The sequence below is a fragment of the Nomascus leucogenys genome, chromosome 5 (assembly GCF_006542625.1).
Source record: "Nomascus leucogenys isolate Asia chromosome 5, Asia_NLE_v1, whole genome shotgun sequence".
Taxonomy (NCBI): domain Eukaryota; kingdom Metazoa; phylum Chordata; class Mammalia; order Primates; family Hylobatidae; genus Nomascus; species Nomascus leucogenys.
The window spans coordinates 78,597,567-78,622,624 of NC_044385.1; the positions used below are offsets into that span (position 1 = coordinate 78,597,567).

General features: G+C 39.3%; 1 long non-coding RNA gene across 2 annotated transcripts; it reads left to right on the forward strand.

The window, feature by feature from the left end:
* Positions 1-340: 340 nt before the first annotated feature.
* On the forward strand, positions 341-21,959 carry LOC115835197. 2 transcript variants are annotated; one of them, XR_004030188.1, is made up of 4 exons: positions 341-1,252; positions 6,021-6,091; positions 11,221-11,362; positions 21,409-21,449. It is a non-coding gene; the product is annotated as an uncharacterized LOC115835197 (long non-coding RNA). The 2 variants fall into 2 exon arrangements; XR_004030187.1 differs by lacking the exon at positions 21,409-21,449 and adding an exon at positions 21,717-21,959 and having other exon boundaries at positions 343-1,252.
* The last annotated feature ends 3,099 nt before the right edge of the window (positions 21,960-25,058 follow it).

The following is a 25,058-nucleotide window of genomic DNA, read 5'->3' on the forward strand; positions in this document are numbered from 1 at the left end:
TGCCTGTAGTCCAGGCTACTCAGGAAGATGATGTGGGAGGATTGCTTGAACCCAGGACTTCGAGGCCAGACTTCACGACATATTGAGATCCCATCTCTTAAAAAAAAAAAAAAAGGAAACAATGTTTTATATTTTATATAGTTTACTTTCTTTTTATAATAGGATGTTTTTGTATTAACTTGCTCTAATTTATTTAGGAAGCTTTTAAAAGCTTTTTCTTATGAAAAATCTAAAACATACGCAAAGTACGCAAAATGGTACAGTGAACCCCTTTATACTGTCACCCAGCTTCAACAATGATCAACATTTTGCTATTCTTGTATTATATATACCTTCACCCAGTTTTCATCTCCTACTTGATGATTGATGGCTTTTTTTTTTCCAGGTAAAATTTACATACATTAAAGTGTACAAATCTTAGCTGGAGGATTTTGACAAATGGATAAGCCCATGTGACCCACACACTTAACCAAGACACTGTGTTTCCCGTTTTCACCTTCCCAGTCAGTAGCCTTCTGTCCTGAGGCAATTGCTGTTTTGATTGTTTTTTCACCTCAGATTAGTTTTGCTTGTTCTGGCACTTGACAGCAATGGAATCATACAGAATATATTCTGTGTCCAACTTCTTTCACTTGATCTAATGTCTATGAGAATCATTCATGTTGGCATGAGCTGAGTACTCTTCCGTTGTTTGGATATCTCACAATTTGTTTTTTCATTCTAACAACAGACCTTAGGTTGGTTCCAGTTTGGGGCTATTATGAGTAAAGCTTCTGTGAACAGGTTAAGCTGCCTTAATATTTGCTTGCAATATATATTGTTTTTGAAATACGATAGCATCTAATTGAAAATTCCACTAATTTATAATTTTTGAGGCTGATCCCTTATCCCTCCACCTCATTTATTGTTCTGAGTTAGCATTTCAAAGTTTATATAAAACTGGTACCTAATAGTTGAGAATTCTTGCTTTTGTCAGATATTGAATTGAATGATACTTTTTTGATCAACAGAAAATTTTCCCCCCAAAATCATTTTGCTTTTCACTAAACTACTGGCATAATAAGCAATCTCTCTTTTTTCTTTCTCATTTGGTTTTCATTTTCTTTTTCAGAAATGAGCCCCTGAGTCCTGAGTTGGTGGCAGCTGCATCTGCTGCTCTGTTTTGAAAAGCAGGCAAGCCAGAGCTGCTCAGGCAGCTCCATAGCATGAGGAAGAGTCAGGGGCACAGAGAGATGGAGAGAGACCTAATTAGGTAAGTGAATCAAACCATTAGGTTAGTAATGTTTATATCTCAAAACAGGCCATTTTCATATGGCTAGTAAGTAATACACATAATATATACCACATAAGTGGAATTTACATATAGAATATACCATATAAATAGAATTTTACCAATTCAAGTTTTTAAAAAACTTATGTCTTAAGTAAGATTATAGTTTTAAGAGACCAATTGAATAGTTACTTTCCTTTTAGAAAGTTACAGTTCCTTGTCCATGAAACAAGGAATGATAAATTCAGTAATGTTATTAAAAATAACAGAATAAGATAGCTTTTCTGAGAAAAGTAATTTTTTTTTTCAGTTAAATAGCTTGCTGGTTTTATGCACGGTATAGCAATCTTCAGGTCTGTTTCCTTCTCTTTTTCCTCCTATTCTTATGTTTAAGCTGACATCTTTCCACTTACTCTCTTCATCTCTCATTATTTTATGCTACGTTAGACTCCTTGCTGCCTACAATGTAGTAAGTGGTAACACTGCTTCATCTTGTAGGTGATCTAAATCTGTTGTTCCCAATGAGCGTGTGTACCAGATGTATTTCAGGAAGTTAAAAGAAATGGCCATGGGTGGTGGCTCATGCTCGTAATCCCAGCACTTTGTGAGGCTGAGGTGAGAGGATCACTTGAGGCCAGGAATTTGAGACCAGTCTGAGCAGCAAAACAAGACCTCATCTTTAGAAACCATAAAAAAATTAGCTGGGCATGGTGGCGTGTGCCGGCAGTTCTAGCTACTTTGGGGGCTGAGGCTGGAGGATGGCTTAAGTCCAGAGTTTGAGGCCGCGTTGAGTTAAGATAGGCACCACTGCCCTCCAGCCTGGGTGACAGAGTGAGACCCTATCTCTGAAAGAAATTATATTTAAAAAAAAAAAACCATAAATATCTGGACTGTCTGTTCAGTTACTCATTTTGTTTGTGTTTGAACAAATACAAAGGCAATAAATAAATATATCTATTTTGGTTTTAATTTAGTTATTGAATATAGGTGATAGGTATACAGATACTGATTGTACTTTCTGTTCATTTTCTTGGAATAATTTTTCATGTGACACTTTTATGTTTGAAATGAATATTTCTGAAGAACATCTTTAAAAGACGGAAGTAAACAAAAATTGTAACGTTCTGCGTTATGTGAATGTTAATAGATGACTTTTTAAAATTTAATTTAAACATAACTTTGTATGCTGTATAATTAGTGGATAAAAATGAAATAAGAATTAAATGTTATCACTGTCCTGTTTCAGAAAGTTTATTATTGTTCTGTAGCTAAGGTTTCTTTATTTTTTTATTTTTTTGGAGACAAAGTTTCACTCTTTTTTCCCTGGCTGGACCACAATGGTGCGACTTCGGCTTACTGCAACCTCCACCTCCTGGGTTCAAGCGATTCTCCTGCCTCAGCCTCCCGAGTAGCTGGGATTACGGGCGCCTGCCACTGTGCCCAGCTAATTTTGTACTTTTAGTAGAGAGGGGGTTTCTCCATGTTGGCTTGGCTGGTCTCGAACTCCTGACCTCAGGTCATCCACCAGCCTTGGCCTCCCAAAGTGCTGGGATTACAGGTGTGAGCCACCGTGCCTGGCTGTAGCTAAGATTTCTGATGCATTTGACCTTTTTATTATTTCAGTTTCAATAACAAAATATCAGATATGAAAATTGCCAGATGTGCCACAGCTAGAGTTAATATAAGGCCAGAGCATCAGATTCAGTTTGACCAAGGCTATGACAATTATCCTGGCCAGGAGAAGACTGCTGATCTTCGAAACAGGTTATCAGGCTTTGTAGTCTGCTGGGTTTTGTTTGTGTAGTTTGGTTTTACCTTGACTGTAGATTTACCTTATTATGGGTGTGTATTATTGCTGTTGGATACGTGAGCATTATGAATGCATTTACATCTGTGTTCTTACTCTCTGTATACCACTTCCTAGAGAGGGAACCATGTGCTGGATTTAGCCAGTCCTGCATTTTTCTATACCTTAAATCAAAATGGGCCATGCTTCATATCTACCCATGATGGATAGGGTTCCTTTGATTTAGAATAAATAGAGCTGACTGAATTCTGAACAAGTGAGTATTTTGTGAGAAACATTATTTTTCATTTTAAATATAAATGCCTGTGTATTCATTTACCCTTTATATCTCTATACGTGCTTATCTTTTGTTACACCTTAGAGAAATCGACGAAACCCACCATTGACGAAAAGAAAGAAAGGCATAGGCTGGGCATGGTGGCTCATGCCTGTAATCCCAGCAATTTAGAGGGCCGAGGCAGGCAGATCACGAGGTCGGGAGTTCAAGACCAGCCTGGCTAACATGGTGAAACCCCGCCTCTACTAAAAATACAAAAGTTAGCCGGACGTGGTGGTGAGCTCCTGCAATCCCAGTTACTCAGGAGGCTGAGGCAGGAGAATTGCTTGAATCTGGGAGGTGGAGGTTGCAGTGAGCCAAGATCGTGCCACTGCACCCTATAGCTTAAAATGGTAGATTATTTGTGGCCTTTTGAAATTACTGATTTGAAGTTCTTTAAGATGGTGAGCCATGTCTTACACAGTTATTTTAGAATCTAAAGTTGTTCTGTATTTAAGTAAAGTTTCTATTCTTTCTCTCCTTTAAACCCTGAAAGTGGTAGTTGCGAAGGAGGAGCCAGATATTTGGCATGGTCTGACAAAAATTAACTTGTCTTTTATTTATTTATTCGTTTATTTTTTTGAGATGGAGTCTCACTCTGTCGCCCAGGCTGGAGTGCAGTGGCACCATCTCGGCTCACTGCAACCTCTGCCTCCTGGGTTCTAGCGATTCCCTTGACAGCCTCCTCAGTAGCTGGGATTACAGGTGTGCGCCACCATGCCCAGCTCATTTTTGTATTTTTAGTAGAGACAGGGTTTCACCATGTTGGCCAGGCTGGTAACTCCTGACCTCAAGTGATCCGCCCACCTCGGCCTCCCAAAGTGCTGGGATTACAGGCGTGAGCCACGACGCCCGGCCTAACCTGTCTTTATAGCAGGATATGCTCACAATTGGAGTGTTTTCAATACATCGTGTATTCTGTGGATTTGTTTTAAGTAAAATCAGGCACTTGAGTTAACTCCTTCTGGGTGTTAAATTACTGATTTATACAGGAAAGTTGTAAAAGGTGGTTAGCAGTTAACACAGGAAGTTCAAGAGTTTATGGTGACTTTGGAATATTATTTGAATTACTAATTTAAAGTGATTTAGTATCTGTTACATATTATTGAATAAAGTAGAAAGTGTTCTTGGAGTTTTACTTAAGAATAGTTAACTGAGTCCGTTAAAGTTGAGAAAATTTAACTGAATAATTCAGCTTGCATATAATACTGTGCAGCTACATCGGGATGGCATATTTGATTTTTAATATTAGATTTGATATTTAATATTTTAAAAATTAGGTGGCCAAGGAGAAGCTGAAAAAGTAGGAAGGGTTCCTGTGCCTTCAGTGTGTTAAAAAGCCAGCTAAAGGGGAGTAAGGGAAAGCAATGGTGAGATGCCAAGTTGTTCACTCTGCTATGACTCGGGCAGGGTCTAGGGTATCAATCCCAGACAACCCAGGCCTGGACTTACTGCTTCTGTTGGAAATTGACAGTTCCCACTGGCCTGCCTCAGAATGTTGGCACTGCCACTGACTAATTCTGTGACCGGGGCACCTTTTATAGCCTCCATCAGCCTGTTTCCCCAGCTATAAAATGCTGAAAGTGAAATCTAGCTGAAATGGCTTTGAGGAATAGAAAAGAAACACGTATAAACTATCTGGTACATAGTAGGTGCTCAGCAAATGTTCATTCCCTTTCTTTGTTGTACATTCTTCTTTTGAAGTTCAGTGCTTTACCAAGGCATTTCCTCTCTGCCGTGACTTGCTTTAATCCACCATCCTGTTCACCGGACGTTCGGTTGAGGGAGAAGAATGCAAGGCACTGAGGAAAATTCTGGAGCATAAAAGCCTTTGTTTACAAATAACTTAGGAACCTGCCAGAGGAAAACTTGTATGACTTGAAATCACATTACTTAATGTTCATATGATATTTCCATTTTTTCTGGTAAGTTCTATTTAGTAGCGAAAAGTAATTTAGTCCATAAAAAAAATTTAAAATTATTTTTAAAATTAGCCCTCCAGTTTATAAACTGGATTTTAATCTGCCAGTAAGTTTATTCAAGTAAATATGTAAAGTGATGCATAAAGCAGTTGATTATCAAGTTTGTAAGAAAATGTTACCTGTTAACTCTGATATTAATTTCAATAGTTAAAAAGTCATGTAAAGAAAGTTAATTATTTTACAGAATGATTGCTTTGTGAAAGGGAATGTTGTGATTTACCTACACAATCTTTTGTAATTATAATTTGTAATTAAACATTGCAGTGTTTCCTGCCCTTAAAAACAAATGTTGACTCTTTTTAACAGCTTCTTTTTAGCATAGTTTTATAGTTTTTCACAACATGGAGTTTTTAAAACTTAATATAAAAGAGAACAAATAAAAATTAATACTAATTGAGCTAATCTTTTCAATTAGATATTTTGGAAATTAAGTTGCTGTAACTGATTTGTTGTATTATGAAGCAAAACTTCAAGTGCACATTTCTGTTTTTAGTCTATCAGTCCTAAAAATGTGGCAATTTAGCTAAGATGTTTGATGTACGTCAGTGGAATTATTTTGAATTTTTACATAGAATATTTCACTTAAATTTTTTTCTCATAATTTTGTTGACAGTTTATATTCATTAAAATGTTCTTTTTTTTTAGGAAAAATATATTCGGGGAAGAGATGTAATAGATTTCACATTATGGCAGTTACTAAAGAAGCACGTGAACAGGTTTGTAAAGAATAACTGTTTCTCAGGTGGAAAAATATTCCATCCTTTCAAGATGTCCTTAGTGTTCCGATGGTGTAATAGTTGGATATTTTAATATTCCCTCTTGTCATTGGCCTGGATTCGAATCACGAGTGTGGCGGTTGTTAGAAGGAAAACTTGGGACTGTAAATTGGGAAGGCATTGAGAGACCAGAGAATAATTTGGGCAAGACCAGCTTGATGAATAGATGAGTTTACTAGGACTTACCTACTGGACATTTCTGGGCAGCTGTAGAGTCACCCTGCCTCTTATCTCTAAGCTGCTTTTAAGCTTACATGCTGGCTGTTTGCCTACGTGTGTGCACAATGAGACTGTTTTCCTTGATATGTTTTGAGGTATGCCCTGGGATGTTTTGGTTCTCAGGGACACCTGCTCCTCAGCTAGACACTGTGGCCTTGGCTCCCTGCCCAGCCTTCAGGGTTTAACCAACACACATATACCCTTAAGTAATCTGGTGGGGGACATACCACACTACAGTTGTTGACATTGCTAGTTGTGGTTCGGTTTCCCTCTTGAAATGCTGCATTCTGTGAGATAATGGGAGGTAAGTACTACCAATTACATGAATCCAGAGGTCCAGATTAGCCACTAATTTGGGTTAGAACATTATTAATCACCTACCATTTGCAGTGTATCTCTATGCTATTACATAAAGACATACTGGTTCCTGCCCCTAGGCAGCTTGCTATCTAGAAGAGGAGATAGCATTTATAAAATAACTTATTGAAGTGATTTAGTGATTGTTCAGGAGATGGGAAGAACATTCAAGGAATATATTTAAGAGATTTGTAGTGTTTTTTTCTTAACACATGGTTGGTCTTTGTTCTCTATTCTTCTCCTTTTCTTTGGGTAAGAAATTTACCATTTTAAGTCTAAAAGAGAAATGAGTGTCCTCTTGCTTGGCATTAAATTTGGTTTACTAGTAAAATAAATGAAGAAACTCAGTACAAATGGTCTCCAGAGTGTAAGTGATGAGCATTTCTGAAGAATAGAAGTTAGTTTTTTGGATTTTGATAGAAATAATGTTGTATGTGGACTTAGGAGGCTGAGACAACAGGATGGCTTGGGATTAGGAGTTCAAGACCAGCCTGGGCAACATAGTGAGATCCTTTCTGTAAAAAAAGAGAAAAAAATTATCTGGGTACGGTGGTGCATGCCTATAGTCCTAGCAACCTGGGAGGTTGAGGTGGCAGGATCGCTGGAGCCCAGAATTCGATGCTGCAATGAGCTACAATTGTGCTATAACACTCCAGCCTAAGTGACAGGGTGAGACCCCCTCTCAAAGGGGGAAAAAAAATGTTGTATGTGATAGATAAGTTCCTAGGCCAGCCTCCAATGGCTCATTTAATCTTTCTACCAGTTACTTACATAAACTTCTGATTTTCCCCCTATTTAATAAACTATATTAGAGGCTAGATCTCATTCATGTCTGTATACTCTGTAGCATCTACTCATGTGGCTTACAGATCATAGGAACCAGTTATCTTAAATCTTAAATTCTTTTTTGAATAAACTGTACTATAAAATATACATCTGTAAAGGAAAGTAGTGAATTCAATTAACGTTTGTTCGTTAGAACTGAAGGTGAAGCTAAAAGAACAACCCCCTGTATTACAAAAACTGCATTCTGTTGTGTGTGATAAAAAGGAAATGCAAAACGCATAGGGACAATGAATCACCTCTCCCCTGCTCAAATGGTATCCATTAAGTGTGCATCAGAAAGGAATTTTTTGTCAGGGCACCTGCTGTTGTCCAGCCAAAAGAGACACTTGGATTCTGGAAGGAGCCCGCTTGCTTTTTAAAATAAAATAATCTTATATCTAAAACTGAAATTAGTTGGCAAGGAGGCATTTAAATTTTATGTATTTTATAAAACAGTATCAAATGATTCTACCCTAGTGAGGAAAGTAGCACACAAATTTATGTAATAATTTACTCTAATGAAGGTACTGTTTGTGCTATACTTGCATGAGTCTAAAGAATGTTTTTTGTTTCCAGTTAAGTACAAGAATAGCAAAATGTGGAAACTTAAATTTAGCAATTTTTCATTGTTGTTATCTTACCATCCCAAATAATGCTGGAAATATAGTTGGCATTCAGTAATTTTTTTTATTGACCAATTGAATGAGTTATTCTGTTCCATGATTCCCACGTCTTGTTCCCCACTAAGTTCTTACCACTGCTACAAAGGATATAGTCATAGGCCCTACTGGTTATCCTAGAGTCGACAGGCAGTATAGCCCAACAGAAAGAGTGTTGGTGTTGTGTAGATCTGGATTCAAATTCCGATTCTGCCTCACTAACCTTTCCGCAACTGTACAATGAGGGTTAGTATGTACATCTGAAGGATGAAATGAGGTCATCTGAGAAAAGTGTGAGGCACGGTGCCTGGAACATAGTACACATTTAATAAATGTTTGCAACTATTAGCAAGTGTAAAAATATGATCCTAATGATGATGGAAAAGACATAGGTCTGTCAGTGTCCACCAAATAAAAGATAACTGAGACAATTATTTTATTGGTGTGATTGCTCTGTAAATGTGGCTAGTTAAGCGTAACAATTGTGATAGTTACCCAGTATCAGATGAACTAGGCCAAAATACTTAATATCTGCCAGTCAGTATGTGGTTAGACACATCTCTGCACATAAAGGCTCATAGAAACCGATTCAGAAAAAGCAAATAGATAAAATAAGGCTTACCCAGGTAGAAGAGTAAATGAGCTATTTGTTGACATGCTTTAGGGGGCTTGACAAAAGTGTATAAACAGGTAGGCTGGAGGAGAAATCATATGCAATGTATACCTCTAGCCCGGAAAGATAAAATATGTTTGAAAAAATAATGAAGGACCAAAAATTAGGGAAAAAAGTAGCCAAGGGATAGATAGTGATACTCATTTTCTTTTTACAACTTTATTAAGGTATAATTTGTGTGCAAGGAACTGCACACATTTAGAATATAGAACTCGACTAGTTTTGACAAATAGATACACCCATGAAACTGTCATGTACAAATCTGAACATTTTCATGTTCTTTTGCAACACACACACACACACACACACACACACACACACACACAACACAGGCAACCACTGATCTGCTTTCTGTTAAAATAGATTGGGTTGCATCTCTTAGAATTGTACATAAATGAAATCACACAGTATGTACTCTTTTGCATCTGGCTTCTCTCAGCTAATGATTTGAGATTCATCCATGCTGTAACATGTACTAGTAATGCATTTTTATTACTGAATAGTATACAGTTGTATGGCTGTATTAGCTTTTTTTTTTTTTTTTTTTTTTTTTTTTTTTTGAGACAAGGTCTTGCTCTGTAGCTCAGGCTGGAGTGCAGTGACGTGATCTCGGCTCACTGCAACCTCCACCTCCTGGGTCCCGGTTGAAGCATTTCTCCTGCCTCAGTCTCCTGAGTAGCTGGGATTACAGGCACATGCCACCATGCCCAGCTAATTTTTGTATTTTTAGTAACGACGAGGTTTCACCATGTTGGCCATGCTGTTCTTGAACTCCTGACCTCGTGATCTGCCCGCCTCGGCCTCCCAAAGTGCTGGGATTACAGCTGCAAGCCACTGTGCCCAGCTGATGTATTACATTTTTGTACCTATTCACCTGTTAGTGGACATTTGAATTGTTTCCCACATTACAACTCACATTTGGCTATTAGAAAGAAAGCTGCAATGAACTTTCATGTACAAGTCTTTGTGTGGACATGTATTATCTCTTGGGTAAATATCCAGGGATGAAATAGCTATGATGAATAATAGATGTATTTTTAACTTTTTAAGAAGCCATCAAGCTGTTTTCCAAGATGTTTGTACCATTTTACGTTCCCAGCAGCAGTAACTGGTGGGAATATGGCTCATTCTCAAAAGATGATCTGAAATTTCAAAAGTAAAAAAGTTATTGAAACATGTAATATGATGGTGGTAATTAGCCTACTCACAGGGTTGGTTGTGAGGATTAAATGTGCTAATGCATAAAAAACATTTAAGCACAGAGGAAGCACTCAAGTGTTCATTAGCAGTTTTATTGTTATTCTGTTGATCTAACTTCTTTGGTTGTTAACAGTAGTACATTAGTGACTAATTTTGATAGAGTTAAAATAAACAGCCTAGATTTTAAAAATCAGTCACATATTATATAAAAAATATTCATATTCGTAAAAATACTTTTAAACAAAATACAAATTTATTTTTTTTTTTCCAGTGGAAGGGGCAGTGATTACCTGGCATTGTTGTAAAACCAAAGTTAAGCTTGCCATTATTGTAGTTATAGTCTTTATTTAGCCTTTATTTATTTATTTATTTATTTTTTGAGACAGAGTCTTGCTCTGTCACACAGGTCGGAATGCAGTGGCCTGATCTTGGCTTACTGCAACCTCCGCCTCCCGGGTTCAAGCAGTTCTCCTGCCTCAGCCTCCCAAGTAGTTGGGATTACAGGCACGCACCACTGTGCCCAGCTAATTTTTTGTATTTTTAGTAGAGATGGGGTTTCACCATGTTGGTCAGGCTGATATTGAACTTCTTCCTTTTTTTTTTTTTTTGAGACGGAGTCTTGCTCTGTTGCCCAGGCTGGAGTGCAGTGGCGCAATCTCGGCTTACTGCAAGCTCCGCCTCCCGGCTTCACGCCATTCTTCTGCCTCAGCCTCTCTGAGTAGCTGGGACTACAGGCGCCCGCCACCACGCCTGGCTAATTTTTTGTATTTTTAGTAGAGATGAGGTTTCACTGTGGTCTCGATCTCCTGACCTCGTGATCCGCCCGCCTCGGCCTCCCAAAGTGCTGGGATTACAAGCATGAGCCACCGCGCCCGGCCGATATCGAACTTCTGACCTCCCCACCTTGGCTTCCCAAAGTGCTGGGATTACAGGCATGAGCCACAGCGCCCGGCCTAGTTATAGTCTTTAATATAATTTTTGTTGCTGTTATCTCTCAGCGAGTAACTTTTTATTATATACTGTAATTATGAGTGTCAAGGTATTAAAAATACACGATCAATTCAAGATTGGTTATAACATTTTTAAAAAAGATATTTACATTGACTCGTTCTTATTTAAAATGTCTTATTATACAGACACATCACCTTCACTTTGGGATATGGAATTTGATAAGCAGTTAGCCACAGAATATGAAGAACCCCTTTAGAATGAGATTGAAGAGCTGATCCAGTGGACAAAAGAGGGGAAACTGAGAGTTCCCAATTAACAATGAAGCAGGTAAGTTAATTCCAGGGGTTATAAAATTCATTGATTGAGATTATTTCTGCCAGATATTCACTTTTAGAGTGTAGATACTTACATGAATTTCAAAACACTGTGTAGATATCTTCACGGTGTCCTAAAGACAGTTAGTTGCAGCAGAATGCATGCAATATAATAGAATTTTATAAAATTCAAAAACCAAATTTTGAATATACTTTCTTAGCTCTAAGGGTGATGAAACTATAAAGAAAATGATCAATATAACGTGGTATTTCAGGAAGTCAGGGTAATTGAGTAGGGACACCCAGGGGCTTCGACAGTACTATCATTCTGTTCCTCAGGTTGGACAGCAGGTTCACAGGTGGTCATTTCATCATGCTTTTATCTCGTTTTATGTTGTATATATTATACTATATGTTATCCATATTATAATTACACATTATATTCTTTTGTTTGTAACAATGTTTCATAATATTTCAAGGAATGAATGGAAATGGGCACATAATGAAGATATGCAGTGCCTAGCCATCAGTAGAGTCCCAGCATTATCAGATTCCAAGATAATTCTTATACAAAAACAAGCAAACAAAGGGCATGTTATCTAGAATGAAAAGACCATCCATATTCTAATAAACTGAGACAATCAAATAGGGAATCCCTCTTTTAAGGATGGTATTTGTTATATGCTTGGAAGTGTTTTGAAGTAGAAATTGGTTGTAAATAAATCTCCTTATTAATAGGAAAGTATAAGCTTGCTTTTAATGTCCCTGTTATCCCTACCAAGAAATTTAAAAATCCTGGAGGTTAGTATTGCTTATGAACGCACTTACTTGCTTATTAATAACAGGTGCATTTACTCTTTTAGGGGATGACCATGGGTATTTTAAAAGATAAGAAATTTGCTGAGAATTCCTTAAATTTTTCTGATTTTTACTAGCCAGTGAGGACATTGACCCTTTTTTGCAGGTAGCTTTGAAAGATGATGATACCTCCAGTTGAGACCATGTTGTTAAAACATCCTTCATTTAACCATTTAGACATTTGGTTCTAAAGAATGTATTATCCTTAGATTCTTGTTTCTAAAGAATGTATTATCTTAAGATTCTTGTCTTATTACTATTCTTAAAATTGCCCTAAAACTTGCTGAGGTAATCAGCTTTAAATTCTGTAAATACAGATAACAAAACCCTCTTAATCTTAAAGGTGCTTTTAAAGTTCATGCATTTATACATGTATGCAAATTGGCTATTAAATTGGGACAATTTTATTCTAAGTGACCAAATCTTAAGGAGCTAAAGCCAACCTGCTTTATAAAATATATTAATTCCAGGACTAAGCAATTTCTGAAAACAGACTGATTTACTGTGCTGCTTAATATTTCCTCAAACTAGAATACAAGTGACGGTGGCAGAGGGAGGAAGTAACTCATACTAGGAAGAACAAACAGCTGCTGGAATATGCTTGTGGTTTAGAGCTTCTTTTAAAAATCCTGTCAGCTGCAAAGGGAAGGAAGGATAATATTTTCCACTATGTCAGTAACATCTTTATGAAGATGCTCCTTTTGAATGTGGTACAGAAAGTTGGAAAACACTTAGGCATGGTATCTGGCATCGTGCCCCTTAGGGAGCACTTCACATACAGACGGTCCGGGGCTTAGGATGGTTTAACTTAGAATTTTTTGACTTTTTGATGGTTCCAAAGGCGATGCACATTCAGTAGAAAGCGAACTTTGAGTCCGCATACAACTATCCTGTTTTTCCTGTTTAGGACATTGCTCCCATAAATTTCATGAGCTATTCAACCCTTTATAATAAAAAAGAATTTGTGTTAGATGATTTTGCCCAAATGTAGGTTAATGTAAGTGTTCTGAATACGTTTAAGGTAGGCTAGTCTAAGCTCTGATGTTCCGTAGGTTAGGTGTATTAAAGACATTTTGACTTATAATATCTTCCCCTCCCAATAAACCCATTGTAAGTCAAGAAGCACCTGTAGAGGTCTACCTTTACCAATATCAGCTGTGACAGATTTAATGTTCCTGTATTGCTTTTAAATTGGAGAGCAGCAGCAGGTCTGAAACAAATACTGCAGTTAGCTTTGTGTTCTTCACTATTTATTGAACAGTTCAGAGGGCAAGGAAGCAAAGAGAGGCGCTCTGAGTGTGTCTTTGCTTGCCAGCTCCTGAATTGTTAACAGTTCTATAGTGGCCTTCCTGTATTTTTCTCTCGTTTTATGTGTTCTCTTCTCTTTTTGTTGACCCTGTCTCAAAAGAAGAAAACAAAAAACAAAATCAAATAAAAATATCCCTTGGGAATACGTGATGTTCGTATATGGAAACCCTCATGCCTTTCTTGCTACCTGTAGGATAAAGTCCAAAATCCTTAGCTTAACATTCAAATTTCTCCATCAAACTGGGTTCCTAGGCCAACTATTTGAGAGTTAATGTTCTTTTTTTTTTTTTTTTTTTTTTGAGGTAGTGTCTCACTCTGTTACCCAGTTTAGAGTGCAATGGCACAATCTTGGCTCACTGCAACTGTCACCTTCCAGGGTTCAAGCAGTCCTCTCACTTGGCTCACTGCAACTGTCACCTCCCAGGGTTCAAGCAGTCCTCTCACTTCAGCCTCCCGAGTTGCTGGGACCACAGGCCTGCACCATGCCTGGCTAATAGATGTGTGTATTTTTTGTAGAAAGGGGTTTTCACCATGTTTTCCTGTCTGGTCTCCAACTCCTGGGCTCAAGGGATCCATCCCTCCTTGGCCTCCCAAAGTGGTGGGATTACAGGCTTGAGCCATTGCACCCAGCTGATGTTTTTCTTAAAATGGAAATTCTTTGGTTACACCCCATACCTACTGAATTTGTATCTCATGGGAAAGCTGTACAGTTTGTATTTTTAACTAGTATTGTTTATTTCTTGCTACTCAGAGTGGTCCCCAATTAGCATCTACATCACTGGAAACATTTTAGAAAAATAGAACTCCAGGCCCTGCTCCAGACCTAATGAATCAGAATAACATAGACATTCAAGTTTGAAAAGCACTAGGTAATCTTAATGTACACTTGGAAGTTTAAGAATAACTGATCTGGCCCCAACCTGTCATTTTAAGTTTGTCCCTCAATGTTGCTCTACATTTATTCGTTCAACCAACATGTATTGGGTAAGGTATCAAGGATGGCTTCACATAGTCATGGAACTCTTAGTACAAAGTTGACAGAATATAATGTCTGCCCTCCAGAGACACACTGGGGTTAACCAGTGAAGTTGCTTACTGCTGTGTGTGACCAGCCAGTGGCTCTCACCATCCATTTAGACTAAAGGGATCAGTATTCTGGGCACACACATAACCATTCATAGTACATTAGTTGGGGAGCTCTGCCTTATGTCCTGGTATTTCTTAAGATTCCATTCTTGGCTCTCTTCCCACTGCACATGCGCCTTTGACAATCTCATTTACTGCCGTGGCTCAGTCACATCTGATATCCACATCCAATCAATCATGCAGCCCAGGTAATTTACCTCCTCAAAAGCTTTTAATTTGTCATTTGTCTTCATGTTTCTACCTTAGTTTAAGTTACCATCATTTCTTACAAGGAATATGCAAACTTCTGAACAGGGTTTATAAGGACCAGCATGATCTGTCCAGATAATACGTCTTGACTCTCTGTAGCCCTAACATAATCTAGTCATCAACTCCTGAATAGGACATGGCTGTCAGTACTTGGCCTCTCCACACCAAATCATTGACTCAAGATTGTTTATTAAGGAAGGACCTGTGATGCTCTTGTCATTGTCCTTAACCTGTAAACTTCCTGCCTTCCTCACTTTCCGTTTATTCTTTAACCCTCTGTAGTATTGCATTTGACTTATTACCCTGAATTTGTTGTTGCAAAGGTCACTAAGAGTAAACAGTTTCCATATTGCTGAATCCCATCCTTCCTTCTCTTCCTGGACCTCTTGATCAATTGATAACTTTCATAACTCACTTTTCCTCTAAACTCTCTATTGCCTTCAGTTTTGCCCAATCTGAAGTGCCCAACTCTCCTATCCTGCTTCTGTAATATTTTCCCCCTTTTACCATGTAAAAAATAATTTCCTGATGTTCCCTTTGGGTTGCTCCAGAGACTGTTTCAAAGATTGGAGTTCTCCCAAGTTTTGTCTAAAGGTCACCGTTCTTGTTCTCTGTTTTCAACTTGTCCGCTTCAATCTGTTCTCCCCAATGCAATAGAAGTGTCAGTCTAATTATGTCAAGCCTTCAGTGGTTTTCTTAATCTTTTCAGATGGAGTTGAGGCCCTATGTGGTCTCACGAGACTCTTCTTTATCTCATCAGCCTTATGATCAAATTCTGCACTCCCAGACAGAATAGCAATTAGAATAAGAATGTTTTCAATGGCAAGAAGCAAACAGAAAAACCCAACTCAAAATTATTAAATAATACAAAACAAAAAGTCAGGAGTTTGGAGGCTTCTGGGTTGGTTAACTCAGGAGCTCACTGGTAACACTGATGAACTAGGTTTCTCCATCCTTATGCTTTCATTTTCCTTGGGGTATTGGTTTGGTCTTCCAGGATGGCTATTGCTAAAGGTAGCTGCAGTAATTTATTCTGTGTTTCTGTTTATCAATAAGGAGACCTTTCCCAGAATCCCTGAGCAGACATCTCATGCATGGCCCAATTGGCTAGATTAGTTATATACCCCTTCCTAAACCATGTTGTTTGCCAATATGGCCAACAATGTGGGGTTGGGGATCCCAACAATGTGGGATGTGGGATTACCACAAATGACTTAGTCATGTGCTGGAGAAACAAAATTAGGGCTTCACAGCAAGGAAGAAGGGAGGAGTGAAGTATCCTATTATGTATACTTCTCCTTCTTCCTGTACATACACTCAAAAATGTTCAGGCCCATGTGAAAAATGTATTTATTTCCCAAAGAGAATCAGCCAGAATCTCATCCAAATACTCTATCCAGCTTCATGTCTAAGATCTCTGGTGGAATACGTAGGCTGCTTTTTCATCTGGTGGCTATGGCACTCTGGTGTTTTGTCCTCAACAGCCACATCTAATATGAGCACTGGGAAGAAGACTCTTTCTAAGGCTGCTCAGCTTTAGAGTACATTTCTTCATGGTGTGAGCTTGGTGTCCTGTCTCAGAGTCACTAGTTTCCCAGCCCGAAACAGTTGTGTCTCAATGCCCTCCATCCTGCCATTTCCACCCAGCCAGTTACACACCATTCCAGGTCTGTTTTGTAGCACTCCACTTCCAAATACAAATTGTCTATCAGTTTGGATTCTTAGTCATAAGCCAGAGAGATGGATTCTGGTTTTCAGCATAAGATAAACTGTATTAGAAGAATATTGTGCTGCTTGCAGAATGGCCAAAAGGACTAGAGAATCAGCATCAGTCTGAGCCACACGGCTGGGAATAAATCCTGGAACTATACTGCATAACTGGTCGGGTGAGGAGATTGTAGCCACTGTTGCCAAGCACTGACACACTCTGTGCTTTGTAACACTACCTGCTGCTTTGGGAATTTGATCTTGACACATGTGTTACTGCATCTGGAGAGGACACACTAAGGTCCTTCCTTGATTTGTTGTTGTTAACCAGCTACAAATTTTAAAGTATGTGCAAGTTCAGCTTAAATCGTTTGGCATTTTCAGCTTTTGTAAAGGGAGACTGGCTCAGTGGGAAGACTCAAGGAATTTCCCAGACATAAGAAGGAGCTGAATTCTAAGTAACCCAAAAGAAAGACCTACTTAAGGACAAATCCAGGTTTTGTGGGGCCAAAATTTACACAGTTTGTTGGGGTTGTGGGAGTGGGGAGGGGATTTATTTAGGAAAAATACATACAAAATTATATTAACAAATTAGATAGAGGATTTGAAGGGGCTTTTGCAAATAAACATCCCTGAAGCTGTACTTCCCAAATCACTCCGCTAGCTCTGATTTCCAGCCCACTCTGCTCAGCACAGTTTATCTCATGCTGGTTAACTCCTATATGTTCTTCAGGCTTTGGCTGAGACATTACTCACTCTGAGCTTTCAAAATCTTCTGACTGCTCTCACAGAACCCTTTAATCTCTCCCATTTAGACATATATGACACTATAATAACTGCCTGTTGATATGAGCGATTCCAACACTAGATTATTAAGCACCAAGATTGCAGTCATTTTAGTATCCCCAGTCCCTCGCATATCTATACATAGTAGGGACTCAATATTTATTAAGTGAGAAAACTACATATTTACATATTCTTCTTGCCTTTTTTTTTTTTTTTTTTTTTTTGAGACAGGGTCTCACTCTGTTGCCCAGGTTGGAGTGCAGTGGCATGATAACAGCTCACTGCAACCTCGACCTGGACTCAATCAATCCTCCCACCTCAGCCTCAGTACACTCAGTGGACTACAGGCATGCACCACCACATCTGGCTAATGTATTTTGTAGAGAAAGCGTTTTACCATATTGCCCAGGCTGGTCTCAAGCTTCTGGGCTCAAGGGATGCTCCTGCTTTGGCATCCCAAAGTGATGGGATTACAGATGTGAGCTACTGCGCCTGGCCTCCTTGTGCTCATGTTCTCATGTTGCTTACCACCATCCATATGCTGATTACTATCAATTCTTATCTATAGCTCTAAATGTGTTTTAAAAAATAGCTTTAGGCTGGGCGCGGTGGCTCACGCCTGTAATCCCAGCACTTTGGGAGGCCAAGGCGGGCGGATCATGAGGTCACGAGATCGAGAGCATCCTGGTTAACAAGGTGAAACCCCATCTCTACTAAAAATACAAAAAATTAGCTGGGCGTGGTGGCGGGCACCTATAGTCCCAGCTACTCGGGAGGCTGAGGCAGGAGAATGGTGTGAACCTGGGAGGCGGAGCTTGCAGTGAGCCGAGATTACGTCATTGCACTCCAGCCTGGGCAACAGAGCGAGACTCCGTCTCAAAAAATAAAATAAAATAGCTTTATAGGGCTATAGTTGACATAAAGCAAACCATGCACATTATTTAAAGTGTACAGTTTGAAGTGTTACATATGTATACACTCGTAAAATCATCACCATAATCAAGATAGTGAACATACCTATTACCCCAATATGTTTCCTTATGCATCTTTTATTCTTGAAATTCCACCCTGCTCTCCAGCCCCCACCCCCGCCCAGTAAACCACTGATTGTCATACAGATGAGTTTTAAAATTTTTCAGGATTTTATATAAATGGAATCATACAAAATGGACTATTTTTGTCTGATTTCTTTCACTTAGCATAATTTTGAGATTCATCCATGTTATAGTGTGTAGCAATACTTCATTCCTTTTATTGCTGAGCAGTATTCCATTGTATGGCTATACTGGCTATACTGCTGTTGTTTTTTGTTTGTTTTGAGATGGAGTCTCACTCTGTTGCTCAGGCTGGAGTGCAGTGGTGTGATCCTGGCTCACTGCAACCTCCACTTCCTGCGTTCAAATGGTTCTCCTGCCTCAGCCTCCTGAGTAGCTGGGAATATAGGTGCGTGCCACATTTTTTTGTATTTTTAGACGAGACAGTGTTGGCCAGGCTAGTCTCAAACTCCTGATCTCAGGTGATCCACCCGCCTCGGCCTCCCAAAGTGTGGGATTACAGGCATGAGTCACGCGCCCGGCCAGCTCTACTACTGTTTATCCATTCACCTATTGATGTACATTTGGGTTGTTTCCAGTTTTCAACTGTTAACCATTAAAACTGCTATAAACAGACACACACATTTCTGTACAAACATTGCGTGAACATGTTATTTCATATCTCTTGGGTGCTAATTGTGTAGCAGTGGTCTAAGTCATTTTATGGTTGTGCCTTTTTACATTCCTACCAGTGGTGTATGAGTCTTCCAGTTGCTCTACATCCTTGCCAACATGGTCAGTCTTTCTCATTTTAGCCATTTAAATGAGTGCGTAGTGGCATATGGTTGTGGTTTTAATTTCTATTTCCCTATTGACTTACAGTTTCTGAGTTTTGAGACATCTTCATATATTCTGGATGCAAGCTCTTCATCAGAAATGTGATTGCAAATATTTTCATAGTGTAGAATCTTTTAAATTTTGGTGAAATCTAATTTACAAATTTCTTCTTTTATGGATCATGCTTTTGGTGTGCTAAGAAATCTTTGTCTAACCCAAGCTCACAAAAATTTTCTTTCCTCTAGAAGTTTTATAGGAGTTGTAGCCCCATAATCCATTTTGAGTGAATTGTTGTACATGGTGCAAAGATATGCATTGAAACTCACTTTTTGGCACATGTATATCCAATCTGTTTTAAAGTCTCTCCTTTTCAACTGTTTTTTCTCCACTGAATTACCTTTGGACCTTTGTTAAAAATCAGTTGTCTACATATGGTATGGGTCTATTTATGGATTCTCTGTTCCATTAATCTGTCTGTTTTTGTGCCAATACCACAAGGTTGACAAGTCTTGAAATGAAGTAATGTTATCTCTCCAACTTCGTTATTTTTCAAAGCTGATTTGGCTATTGTAAGTTCTTTGCATTTCCATTTGAATTTTTTCCCCCATTTGAATTTTAGAATCAGTTTGTCAACTTCTAAAAGGGAAAAGCTCTGGGATTTTTTTTTTTTTTTTTGAGACGGAGTCTCGCTCTGTTGCCCAGGCTGGAGTGCACTGGTGCAATCTCGGCTCACTGCAAGCTCCTCCTCCCGGGTTCGTGCCATTCTCCTGTCTCAGCCTCCCGAGTAGTGGGGACTACAGGCGCCCGCCACCACGCCTGGCTAATTTTCTTTATTTTTAGTAGAGATGGGGTTTAACTGTGTTAGCCAGGATGGTCTCGATCTCCTGACCTTGTGATCCGCCCGCCTCGGCCTCCCAAAGTGCTGGGATTACAGGCGTGAGCCACCGCGCCTGGCCAGCTCTGGGATTTTTAAATGTATTTTATTTCAGAGGTGGGGTCTCTGTTGTCTAGGCCAGTCTCCAACTCCTTGCCTCTAAGCAATACTCCTGCCTCAGCCCCAACAAGAACTGAGATTAGACATGAGCCACCATGCCCGACTAGGGATTTTGATTGGGATCATGTTGAGTCTATAGGTCAATCTTGGAAGAACTGAGATCTCAACAATATTGAGTCTTCTTGACTCATGAATTTGGAGTAGCTCTCCATTTGTTAGTTTTCTTTAATTTCTCTTGGCAATGTTGTTGGGTTTTTTTTTTTTTTTTTTTTTAAGAGTCTTGCTCTATTACCCAGGCTGGAGTGCAATGGTGCAATCTTGGCTAACTGCAACCTCCGCCTCCCGGGTTCAAGCAATTCTCCTGCCTCAGTCTCCCAAGTAGCTGGGATTACAAGCACCCGCCACCACGTCTAGCTAATTTGTTTTGTGTTTTTAGTAGAGATGGGGTTTCGCCATGTTGGCCAGCCTGGTCTCAAACTCCTGACCTCAGGTGATCCACCCGCCTTGGCCCCCCAAAGTGCCGGGATTACAGACGTGAGCCACCGCGCCTGGCTGCAATATTTTTTAGTTTTCAGTGCACATCTTGCATATCTTTTGTCAGATTTATTTTTCAGTATTTAATATTTTGATGTTACTATGCATGTCATGGCTTTTTGTATTTTAAATTTTGATTATTACTGATTTTGTTTTAAATCTTTTTTCTGTTGAAGTATAAACTTGGTAAAGTGTACAAATCTTTTTAAAATTTTCTCTCTTTTTTTAAACTTCTCTTTGGGAAAGCTTTATTGTGAAAAAGACACAAATAAGAGATTTTGTTAGATTCAGTTTGAAATTATCAAGTGTAATACACTTAAGGATGGCTTCAGTGTTAGACTGGGAAGGTTTTCTCTTTTAAATGAAAAGGATCCCTTTCCTAGGAAGATGTTAGGTAACACAGTATAAGTGACTATTTTCACTCTTCAGTTTGAAGATGAATTATCCTTCAATAAGTGCCCACTTAATCCAGCATGGTCACTCCTCCCCTTCTTTAAATTACCAAGGCTAAGCACATTGGTATATTTAGTTATGTCATTTGCACATAAAAACGTTTTTTTTAACTTTTTTTTCTTTTTTGCGATAAATCTTGCTCTTGTCCTCCAGGCTTGAGTGCAATGGCTCAATCTCGGCTCACTGCAACCTCCGCTTCCCGGATTCAAACGATTCTCCTGCCTCTGCCTCCCAAGTAGCTGGGATTGAGGCGCCTGCCACCATGCCCGGCTAATTTTTCTAATTTTTTAGTAGAGACGAGGTTTCACCAAGTTGGCCAGGCTGGTCTTGAACTCCTGACCTCAGGTGATCTGCCCACCTCGGCCTCCCAAAGCGCTGGGATTACAGGCGTAAGCCACCGCGCCTGGCTGAAAACATTTTATTAATAACTTCTTAAGCATTTGTCTCTCCTTCCTCCCAAGATTTCAATAAACTGATGCCAAGAATTTATGGAGAAAATTATAAAAACTTTACTGAAAGACATACGAATAACTGAATGAAACAAGCAATTATGTTCATGGACTGGAAGAGGCAATACAAGGGAAAGATATCATTTCTCCTCAAACGAATCTGCAAAATCAAAGTGAACAATTTGTTGTTGTTGTTGTTGTTGAGACTCACACTGCTACGTAGGCTGGAGTGCAGTAACACGATAAGAGTCTCAACCTCCTGGGCTCAAGCGATCCTCCTGCCTCAGCCTCCCAAGTAGCGAGGCACGCACCACCATGCTTCGCTAATGTTTTTTATTTATTTTTTGTAGAGACCAGGTCTCACCATCTTGCCCCAGGCTGGTCTTGAACTCCTAGGCTCAAGTGATTTTTCTGCCTTGGCTTCCCAAAGTGTTGGGATTACAGGTGTGAGCCACTGCACCCAGCCTGCACAAATCTTGTGCATAACTTGATAAAATTTTATGTTTGAATACACTGCTGTGATTACCTGCCAGATCAAGATATGTAACATTTCCCACATCCGAGAAGATTTCTTCATGCTCCTGTTCCCCACCCTCCCTGACAACCAGGAGGTTCCCTTATGATACCTCTCTTCTAAGTGGAATCAATCATGATGTACTCTGTCTGGCTTTTTTTTTTTTTTTTTTTACCACAACTTATGTATATAAGGTTCATCCATATCGTTGTGTGTAGTAGTCGTTCATTCTTATTGCTATGTAATTTTTTTTCTCCTATTTAAGGACATTTAGATTATTTCCAGTTTTTGCTACCTTGGGTAATGCTGCAATGAATATTCTTCTACATGATCATAAATAATAAATACTCTTGGGTATATGCCCAGTGGTAGAATTATTGGGTTATGGTCTGTGTATAACTAGCTTTAGTAGATAGTGTCTGATATAGTTTGGATATGTGTCCCCACCCAAATCACATGTCAAATTGTAATCCCCAGTGTTGGAGGTGGGGCCTGGTGGGAGGTAACTGGATCATAGGGGTGGGTTTCTCATGAATTGTTAAGTACCACCTCCCTTGGTACTGTCCTCACAACAGTGAATTCTTGTGAGATCTGGTTGTTTAAAAATGTGTAGCACTTACCCCACCCTACTTGCTCCTGCCATGTAAGATGGCTGCTCTACCTTTGCCTTCTGCCGTGATTGGAAGCTTCCTGAGGCCTCTGCAAAAGTAGAAGCTGCTATGCTTCTTGTACAGTCTGCAGAACCATGAGCGAATTAAACATTTTTTTCTTTATAAATTACCTAGTCTCAAGTATTTATAGCAATGCAAGAACAGACATACAGTACCAGTTTTCCAAAATGATTAAACTCTCACCAACAATATATGAAAGATACAGTTGCTACATATCCTTGTCAATGCTTGGTATTGGAAGTCCTTTTAATTTAAGCCATTCTGGTGGTAGTTTTGGTATCTCATTGATTTCAATGTCCATAATACATAGAACTTCTTTTCATCTTGGGCACGTAGGTCAGCCTTGGAATTCACCCTTTCAGAGGCCATACATATATGTGTATTGGTGCATGGCAGAGGCTGGTGTACACACATTAGTGTATGGCTGAGCCATAACTGGAGCATACCTGAGACTAACCCTATGGTCTAAGAAGAACTTAGTTTGGAGTCCTGGGCTAAGGAATCCAGGAGTAGCCAATCCAGAGATTGACTCCTTATCTATGAAGGACATCCACATCCCTGGCCCATATCTTAGGCTGTACAGGAGATCAAGGCCCTTCGTTTTGGGTTAAATGGAGATTGCTAGAAGGAGGGTGCTAAGTGAAAATGCTATATAGACTACATGCTTTTTACAAATGGTAGCAGTTCTCCAGGCCAGCCCATCACCACTGGACCACCCTTGTATGTATCTTGAATAAACCTTGTCTCCTTCACTGACTCTGCCTCTCTTCTTACAGTGCCATCACAACTGGAGTCAGTGGGGTCCAGAAAGACAATTAGCCATTTAGATAACATTTGAAAATTAACCAAGGTAACTCATAGCAACATTAAAAAATACAAATGAACATTTCAATAAAGGCAGAAAAAGCACTTGATATTCAGTGCTTTCCTCCTGATGTTATGACCAAGACAAGGAAGTCCATTATCATTATTTTTATTCAATAGTGGAAACACTAGCCAGCAACAAAAGGCAAAAATAAATAAAATAAAAGGTATAAAGGTTACAGAGAAGTTAAACTATCTTTATTCGTGGATCGCAAGATTTTGATCACAGAAATTCCGAAAGAATCTACAGAGTATTACAAATAACAAGGGAACTTAGAAAGATGCTTGAATATAAGGTCAGTATGTTAAAATCAATATTGTTTATTCTTACGAGTAGAATATAAAAAAGTCAAAATGCCATTTAACATTGTATACAACACTAAATACTCAAGAATAAATCTAATGAAAGATATATATGTTCTCTATACTGCAATCTATCCAAGCACAGCTGCATTAAAATATAGATATATGTGCAATCTACAAAACATTGCCAGGAGAAATTAAAGACCACTTAAATAAATGGTGGGGGAAGAATGATATTCATGGATTGAAGGACTTAATGTTGTTAAGATACTAGTTTTCCCGAAACAGATCTATAGATTCAATGCGAGCCCAGTAAAAATCCCCCCCCCCTTTTTTTAAACAAGCTAATTCCAAAATTCACCTAGAAATACAAAGGCCGTAGAATAAGCCAAAAAAATCTTGGGAGAATAAGTTACAGGACTTAAAGATTTATTATAAAACTACATTAAATTAACACAGTTTGGTACTGGTATAAAGTTAGACAAAGATTACTCCCTCCCGCTCCTCAATCTGCCCCCATCCCTAGAACGTGCTGGCAGCTTTCTCCATCCGATCTGCAAGGGTTAAAGGGCGCTGAGGAAGGGCTGACCGACTGGGGTGGGAAACAAAGCGGCACTGAGATAACTTCAGGCCACCTTCCTCCCCTCAGTACCTTCGGATGAAAGGTTTCCTTCTTGGTCTGGGAAGCCCACTAAGAAGAAAGCCTGGGCTGTGGCGTTCTGGGGAAGGGAATAGTACGGCCGCCGGGCGCGTCGCTCCAGGAACCGGAAGGCTTTTTGCCGCTATTAGGGCAGAATGACTTCCGGCAAGTCCCAGACGTTTCGGATTCCCAGCCCAAAGATCGCGGGGATCCATGCGTCATCCGGGCCTCTGCTCCCGGAAGAGACCACGCCGCCGCGAATGACGTAATGGAGGCGAAAGGGCTTGGCTACCTGTGGCAGCCATGATAAAAACTAGGGAAAATGGGAGCTCGAAGTAGCTTGCGTTATTAACAGACATACA